Below are 9,405 nucleotides of genomic sequence, written 5' to 3' on the forward strand. Positions count from 1 at the left end.
AGAAATGTAGGCATGTACTTAGGAGCTAATTTGCTCCTAAAATCATTTAATGCAAAAAAACATTCATCATGTTTGTGAAGCATTAGAACATATATTTTCTGTAGTGTTCTGGTAAACATTAAATCTTCTCTATGTTTCTTCCATGGCAGTTCATAGAAAATAAATGTGCTTTTTTCCCTCTCCTTTTTTTGCTTCACTGACTCTTGGTTGTAAAGTTTTAGCCTTTTCTCTCATGTCAAATGGATGTTTCTTTTATGTGCCTTAGGAGTGGGTTCAGAAGGGTTTGCAGTGTAGCATGTAAAATCTAAAGGTCACAAATTAAATCTATTTCACTGAGCCAAAGTGAGATCTGTGCAGTGAAGGCTGCACCTTCCCCATGGTGGGAGGCTGTGTGGCCAGAGAGGTGTCTTCACCAATGTAGGTCATCTTTTTTCTTCCCTTGGAAGTAGCTTGAAAAATCCTTCTAGCAGCTAGGCTGAGGTTTAAAATAGAAGTAGCTAAAGAACATCAAATGTGTGGCTGTATCAGTAGAAGTTGCTGAAATGAGATCCAGATGTGCAAGTATTTGAGTAGCTCTTAGTGATTTTCCTGGTATGAGATGTGTGCAGTGTGGGATGGGCAGAGTGTTTGTTTATACATATGGAAGAGCACTAATGTGGTTGCTCAGCTCTTAATTGCTGTGATTAGCTCCACCCCTTCTTTGACTGAGGGATATGTAGCAATGGAAATTTGCATTTCAGGAATACATGAAAAGCAGTGTTCTTCTGTTACAGCAAAGTCTAGACTCTAGCATAAAGGTTTAGAGTCCAATTTTGTGGTGGGAATAATCATCCTTCTTCTCAGAGGCAACACTTGGAATGTTTTTTTTTTCCTTTAACTTTAGTAATTTTCACTCATTTGAGCTTTTTCTACTGATTCTGTGTTTCTAATTTTACGAAAGCCATATATTTGAGTTCTTGGGATTCAGGTGTGATACCCTGACTTTCCATGAAGATTATTTCTGCAGGGTAGCAATAATATTTTGGCATTCTGAAGAAAATTGGTCTGTTTTTTGGTAGACTTGTCTTGTTTGAGCTATCACGTGCAAATGAAAGCATGTGTCTGCAGATAGGATCTTCCTACTGAGATAGGCTATTTTCAGTCTTGCTTTTATGTGAACAAAGGGTGGAAGTGACTTAGCTCAGAAAGTTTTCTACTCGATGTTTCTACAGAATGAGTGACCTTGGGAAAAAGAGGGGACATCAGACATTTAGGAAAGCAGTTGTATATTAGACCAGTAGAGGCAGTCTTCTTCACTAATGCATGAAATCCAAATCCAAAGGAGCAACATGCTTGTAGGCTGGGAAACCAGGAGAGGAGGAGAAGTACTAACACTAAATGATATCTGTGCTGTCTTCTGTGGCTCTTTGTTTGAGCTTCTACAAGCTTGAAGTGCAAAGAAGTTGTGTGTTTTGCATCTTTTTAACCATTGTGTATTTCTTACAAAGCCTCTAGTAATAATTAATGCAGGACAGACCACAAGGATGTTTGATGTAACTTTTTTTTTTTTAATTTAAAAATGCATGTTTTTCAGATACAGAGCTGGATCTTGCCATAGAGACTGAACTTTGCTCTTGATGTAACAGAAACATGGGGTACATAATTCACATTGATTCTCTATTGTCAGGTACTGTGTTGGTAGGTGAAAATTAGATAATGATGCCTGAATTGATTAATCCCCTAGGCATGGAGGAACTGCAGTGTATAAATATGTAAGAAAACTTCCAGGAGGAAGCGTGGGATTGGCAGGGCCAGGTGGATCTCAAGCAAAGACAGACTCCTTTTTGATGCACAGAGCCTCTGCTTGTGTTAGCAAAAAATTCTTCTCTGTTCCAAACTGAGACCACAAAACCTTTAGTGAGAAAAAACCCCACAATCAGACTTTTAATACCAAGAGCCTGAGAATGATTGCAGTTACTTACAGAGATAGGATTGCTTGATGAAAATTGAGATGTGTGATTAGATGTTCATTTGCTTGTTACACTCATGGTTCAGTCCTGTCATTAAAACAGTTCAGCCAGTGCAGGTGTTTTAATGCTGCCTGTAAGAAGATGGCTGCTGGCAGAATGAAAGGGGGAGAAAAAGCCTATGGCTGTGTAAATGCACACTTTTTTTTTCTCTATTAGTTGTCTAAATAAGCTTTTTTAGAAACTATAGTTATTAACAGCAGTCAGAAATCAGGCTCTGAAGAAGTTAAAACTCATTTTTATATCTTACTACACAAGTGCCTGGACTCCTTAATCTACTAATAATGTTTTAGCTTCCATTCTCATCTCATAATCCCTGAAGAACATTCATGATGCCATATGAATTGAGTTGTTATCTCTCCTTGTTTGTGTGGAGAAGTTTGTTTGCTGGCTTTCCTGAAAGGATTTCAGGACTTCATTTATACCATGTGGTATTCTAGCCTCTGCACACACACTTAGGATGCTAAAGCTGTGGCACAGTATGAAATCAGCTGGAGCCTGGATATATTTTAAATTTACAAAAATCTAGCAAAATTGCTATTTCCCTGTAGGTGACTCTGGGCCTGTGCAGTGCTCTGGGTTGTAGCCTGCAGGGCAGTGCTGCTCTTCACTGCCTGATGCAGCTGCTGGCTGATGTCTGGCAGAACAGGGAACATGTGGAAAGGGATTATTAGAGCACAAGCATCAGTCACATCCTGGATTCTTGGGCTGGGTACCATGCGCTTAAACTTGTTAGAATAGTACCTGGAATAATCAAGATATGCTCCACTACTTAAATCAAGTTTATTTTTAGCCCAGTGGTTTTTGAATTGAAACTGCTCAGGCAAAACTTGCTTTTGAAGTATTTATAATTGCTTCTTACAGTGTTGCACATAAATTTCAGTTTAATCTTGACTGAAGGAATTTGGGCATACCAGTAGATGGCTTCTCAGTGCCCCTTACACTGGGGGAAAAATTAAAAAAAAAAAAAGAAGAAATAACTGGCAAGTAGAGAAGTTGGACAGAAGATTATATGACTCCCTAGTTTCTTTTCAATATTTATTGTTACATTTTGTGAATATTTTTCCTTTTCTAGGTGTTTTCTACCTCTTCTGGACATAGGCTTTGTCCCTTTCAGTCTCTTATGGTTCATCATGCACCAGTAGTCAGCATGGTCAGAAGGCTTGGCTCATATTTACCTTACAGTTTAGAACTCCTTGCAAACATTTAAGAAGGAAAAAAAAACCCCAACATATTTCACATCTTCCTGGTTTTCTTTATTTTAAATTGAAGTGATTAGGAAGCTGAGTTTTAATGAGTTTTTAGTAGAGGTGAGATTGAGAAGTGTTTGTGTAACTGCTCATTATATTTGTCTGAAAACATCTTTTTGGGTGTCACCTTACTCAGTGCCTTCTCAGGTACCTGCTGCTTTGCAAGGCTCAAGTGGAATATTTGTGAGACTGACAAGAGAGAGGCAGAGGAGGATAAAAATCAGTTGTGTTCTCAGGAGTGGAGCTCAGTGCCTGTTTTTTTCACAGTGTGATTTGGGTTGGGAGAAGAACAGAACCAAACATTTCTGGTGTTTTGTCCATTGATTCCTGGTGAAAAGCAGCACAGAGCTGCACGACCTGGCTGAAGGAGGACAGCCCTTGGGAGCTGGAGAGAGGTAAGGCTTTGGTGCACCTTTTCCTTGCTCAACCCTTGCTGTCTTTGTGCTTGACCTATGTCTGCAGCCTCTCTTTCTTTGGTCACAAACGTGTCAGGCCCCATACACCTGCATCCTTTCCAGTTTCTCTTAGGGAAGTTCCTGGTCTTGCCAAAGTCCAAACAAAAAGTGTAGCTTTGCAGCTTTTCAGCATTTATATATTTTGCCATGGTCTGTATTTCTACTTCATGTGTGATCCTTTCCCTTTGGGCTTGGACCTTTTCCCCTTTTTATTGTGGCTCTTCAAGGCTTGGTCTTCCAGCCTCCTGCCTGATTTACATTTAAAATAAATAAAATATTTTCAGTCCTTTTGTTCAGTCTGGTAGGTTTTGTCCATGAATAGAACCTCCTGACATCACTCAGAGTGCAGGGTAATGTGTGGCAGTAGTAGGTGATACTTGTTAATGGTGTTGTTAGAGGTGATTCTGCTTCACTGACTGAAACCTTCCCATTCCAGTGAGGTGTTCCCACCTCTGTAGTGCTGCCTGCCTGGCACTGCTGAGTGGGCAGAGTTTCCATCTACCAGAGGTAACAGGAAGGATAAGATCAAGCCTTTTTTGGCTTTGTGGTTTTGCTCTGTTGTCTGAGCCCTTTCTGATACAAATTGCATATCTTATGACCTAGGAGTTTCAGGTGCAGAAGTCAGCTTGGTTTGAGTGAGCTTTAGAGCTTTATATCCACACACTGGTGGCAGGACCCCATCAACCTTCACAGCTTCTTGGAACAGTTATTTGTTGGTTGCATTCATTTGAGGGGAGTGATTTTCCTCTGGGTTCTTTGATCTCTGGTCTCTGGCCTGGGCTGGATCATCAGCCTGGCTTAGTTTATGCCTCTTGATCTCTCCAGGCTTCATTTATTTCTTAGAGAAGTAGGATGTTGTGATCACAGTTCTTGAATCTTAAAATCTCTAGTTTCTCTGGAATTGGCTGCTTGGTATTCATGGCTTTTGGCTGTTAGTGTTAGGAAATGCTCTTGGGGAGTGTGGTTGTGCACTGCCTCCTGCAGTAGCACCTTGCTGGTGACACCTTGACAGGTATCATCTCTTACACTTGCATAAGCAACACAAAATCTTGCAGCCTGCTTATTCCTTATTCACATGAGCACATCAGAGTCATTTAGAACTTCAAATCCTTGCCATTTCTTAAAAACAGAGTAAACAAACACCAGTTAATGTCACTGCTGCACAACGTTATGAATTGCCTGAGCAGATGTTAGTGAAATGACTGTTGCGTTTTATTTCATCTGCAGGATGATCAGGTTGATCCATCTCTGAACAGTTTCTCTCTCCTTAATGGCTGGTTTGCAAAAGATGATGATCTGTTCCACAATAGCTGGGATTTCTTTTTGTTCTGCATGCTTAAGAGAAGCATCTAAAAAACAGCAGGAGGAACAGAGTTAGAAAAGAAGAAAGCCTTACTGCTAAAGTCAAGAAATGTGGATATTCATTACTTACCATGGACCAAACCTCCAAAGTGGTATTGAGAAAATGAAGTGTAAAAGTAGCTGAAAAGAGCTCTGGCAGTATGTCACATTTCCTTTAGTGAGCTGAAGCTCAGGTGAACATCACCTGCATTCTTGTTTCCAGATTCAGTCCTAAATTTTAGCTTCCAGATAATTGATGCAAAGAGTTGTAGCTTATTTAAAAAAAAAACCCAGTAAGGATCTTTCCAAGTCTACCTCAGTAACTTAGGATAGTTGGTGGCACGTGAAATAGGTGACTTGGCTTCACTTACCTTTGGCTTTATAGAGAGGCAGGAGGGTGGTGTAACACCTGCTCATGCTCACTGGAGTTCTGTAAACAGTGTGTGTGAGAGTTGATTAACTATTTGCATATTGATATTACTACCTAGCACTCACCACGTTAATGAAGAACCTTTCCTGAGACTGTGGATTCTATTTTATTCATGTTTGCTGCTTTTGTATCTGCTGAGTCCCTCTTTTCCATGGGGTAGGATTGCAGGATCTGTGCTCTTTGTTTTAATAACTTTCTCCTCTTTGAAATGCCATTATTTCTGGTCTGTTTTTAGATGATGAAGGATAGACACTGTGATGGGCACTAAAGCATGGACTTGAAGTGTGCACTCTGGTGGCAGGTACTCCTATCTGATCCCTGTGGTCTGATGTGTCTGAGGAGGGCTTAGGTGCTGCGTGTCTTAGCTGTGGCTTTCTCCATTTATTAATTTCAGTGTTGATTGAAATGTTTGTCTTTATTTATAGCATATCCAACAGCTGTGTTGCAACAGAGAAGGTAAGTTTAGAGCTTGGGGCAGGGGGCAAAGGGGTTGGCAACCCAGCTCTAGGTAGTTAATCTGTTTTGTTTTTTTTTCTAATACAATCCTTGAAGTTTATAGACAGATGTTGGATTTATGGATATCAGACAGCTGCTAAAGCCATTACAAAATGGCAAGGAACAGGGCATTTATTATATATTACGTAGGGAGGAGAAGAGACTAATTTGAGAATTAGATTTTTAACCATTCTTGCAGTATTTATTTGTCCTTTAAGATACAGACACAGATGCAAATTCATCAATCTGTTCAGTGAGATATTTTTCTGTTCATTTTCCTGACTGAGAATTATTGTTAGTGTCACACTTGTTGCTAGAAGCTATTGAGCTGGTCATGCTCATTTTTCTCTGCTGAGCTCAGTGAGTTTTACTCTCCACTCTGTGATGGAGGATTCCTGGTTGCTGTTAGCTGTGTTTTAAAGACAAGAATTCCTGGGTTTGGTCAAGTTTAGGACCTGCTTGTTCTAAATCCTAATAAAAGCATTAGCTAATATAAATCTCAATTCTCTGATGTGGACTATAAGGGACTTGCCTGTCAATACATCTGAATTACTTTGTTTTGACAGGTAATTAGATCTGGATCTCTTCCTTAGCTAACAAAGCAAACAATCTCAGATATGCTTTGCTAGGCAGAATCATGTGTAGACAGCAAGGTTTTATTATCTGTGAGGAAAAATGCATTGTAAGAACATGAAATCTAGATGACCTTGAATGAAAACAAAGAAATAAAATTTTATGAGATACAGTATATTAATACCCCAACTTGGATGTAGGAATTCCTGAGCAGTAATTTTGTTTTAAGTGCCATTAAAGCTCTGTGTACAATCTGTACTTCTGCAGGAAATGTGAAATATCCCAGGGACTGGCTGGCTACCTGAAGGACCCCAGTGTCTGCCTTTCATGGCAAGTGAGCTGAGCATTGATGTGCCCATGGTAGCAGTTCAGGTGGGTGTGTTACCTGTATTTGCAGACTTTTCTTGTTCTCTGCATTGTACCACAAACTGCACGTGTCCTGTACAATCCGTTTGGCCCTCTTGTAATGTCTGGTTTTCCTAATAAACATCTTTTGAAGTCTCTGCTTTGTGGCTGATTTCCAAGGGTCCAAGTTCCCATGTGTTAGGGCCATCCTTCTGATGTATTGTTTGGATCATGCAGGGAGGAGAAGAGAAACTCATAACTGCTTCCTTTGAATAAAAACCTTATTTGAAGCTGCTGTGTCCACACAAGACCTTCACTAGTAGTTTCTCTGTTTTGAGTATTTTCTTGGAGTGTCCTGAGGCTTAAGATCAGACAGAAGAACATTGTAAGCAAAATCAAAGAAATTTCTTAAGAAGAAAAATGAATTCTGAATGTTGGTCTGGGAGATGATAGTGGAACAAATGGGAAATTGTGGTCTTGGGCTCTTGTTCCTGAGAAGTGCCAAGTCCTGTGGGGAAACTTCAGCCACATGAAGGTGAACAACCTTGTGTTTACATGAATACCAAGAGTTTGGCTTCATCCTGTCCAGTTTTTATTTCAGAGGAGGACTGAGAAGAGAGCAGAATGCACCCAATGGTGTGTTTTCAATATTCCTCCATTTGGTTCTTTCTGGGGAGGATGGAAGGTAGCCTGTGTGCCCATGCAGATCTGGTTTCAAGAGGTGGAAATTTGCATGCATGTGTGTATTGACTTCAAAATCCTTTTTTTTCTGTAGCAGTGTTCTGTCATGTCGTGGAGATCAGTTTGGCTTTGTTTTTCAGTTCAGCTGGGCAGACATTACCAGAATCCCTCAGAAAGACACTGCTTTTTCCTATGCTTAATCCTTTTTACATGCAGCATTGTACTAATCTTGCTGAATAGCGGGAATGTAGTTTCCCAACAACAGCTACTACAGAAGTGTAAATTAAGAAGCTGGCATGAGGTTATTTTGGAAACTTGGCCATGAAAACAGAATTAGAGTTAATCCTATTATAAATATGTTTGGCAACTTAAAACCAAAACCAAACATGTTTGGCAACTTAAAATCCAAAAGTTTTGATGTTTGATTCAGCTCTAACCCTTCTCAAGCAAACAAAATCTTCTCAAATGTCTCATTTTGGCACACTGGTGTCAGTGCTGTGTGCAGTCCCTGGGCACGGGCCCTGGTGTGGCCTGCTGGCAGGCAGCTTGCTCCCTGGGAACAGGGTGGTGTGATGTTGCACTCAGTCAAAATTCAGTGAATGTCTCCTGTTATGGAAAAAGTTTATCCTGTGAATAACCAAGCAAATCACTTTCATGGGGAGAGAAGAGACACTTTTCAACTAGGACTGGTCTGAAGGAATCTTTGGCTGCAGATGAGGAGCCATCCCCAGCCCTGCGAGTCACCAGAACAGGAATAAAATTGCTTTGTGTTTGTGTTTGATTGTGTGAATTCCTGCTTTTTCCAAAGGCACCTGTGAATTGGAAATGAATCTTGTGTGTAAGTTGTATTGTGTGAGACCCCACCTGCAGTGTATCCCCCTCTGCACGAGGGGGACAAGGAGCTGCTGGACAGAGTCTGGAGGAGGCCACGGAGATGCTCTGAGGGCTGGAGCCTCTGTTCTGGAGCCAGGCTGGGAGAGCTGGGGGTGTTCACCTGGACAAGGTTTGGGGGAGACCTTCCAGTGCCTAAAGGGGCTCCAGGAGAGCTAGAACAGAGTTACATTCTCAGCATTTTACTTTTTTTTTTTTTTTTTTGCCCCCAACAATTTAACTTGATCAGTCATAGACCAAATTCTTCATGGTGTGCAGTTCTTGCATTTTAAAAATTAACAAGTAGCTCTTTACAGGTGATTTTATTGCCACCTGCTGGAGTTCAAATTAAAAGTCAGATTATAAAATATATTTTGGCTATCTGAAATGCCCTTGGATGAGGTACATTAGAGATGTACAAAGAAATGCAGGCTGACCTGTCCCTTACCAAAGCACTCAGTAACTCATTTTGTTTGTAAACATCAACTGAGAAAACAACTGAAGGCCAATATTTGAATTTTATCTTTATAAGGAAATCAGGAAAATTTGGCAGTAGACAGAATTGGACAATAGTGTGCAAATGTTGGTGCTGTCAGCTGGGGTGGCAGATGTAGCCTGGGCTGCAGCACTGGGAATGGGGACATCACAGAGACAGGACAGTGCTGGGACACTGTGACCTCCAGCTCCAGAAGCAAATGTTTCCAGGCAACTGCAGCAGCCTTGGTGATAATTTTGGGGATTTTTGCATTCCTGGACCTGCCCTTCATCCAAGATGGGATTTGGAATGGAGTTGGACACCTCTGCAGTATAAATTTGTTACTAATCCTTTCTCCTGAGCTCTGCTGCTCTGAACTGCCCTGGTCAGACTGCAGGAGCCAGCACTGCTGGCAGCCTGGGCCACTGGGAGTTGGTTATGTCAGTGCTGATGATTTTTGGGTGGCTGTGGAGGATGTGCCTGG

The sequence above is a fragment of the Passer domesticus genome, chromosome 24 (assembly GCF_036417665.1).
Source record: "Passer domesticus isolate bPasDom1 chromosome 24, bPasDom1.hap1, whole genome shotgun sequence".
NCBI classification, from domain to species: Eukaryota; Metazoa; Chordata; class Aves; order Passeriformes; family Passeridae; genus Passer; species Passer domesticus.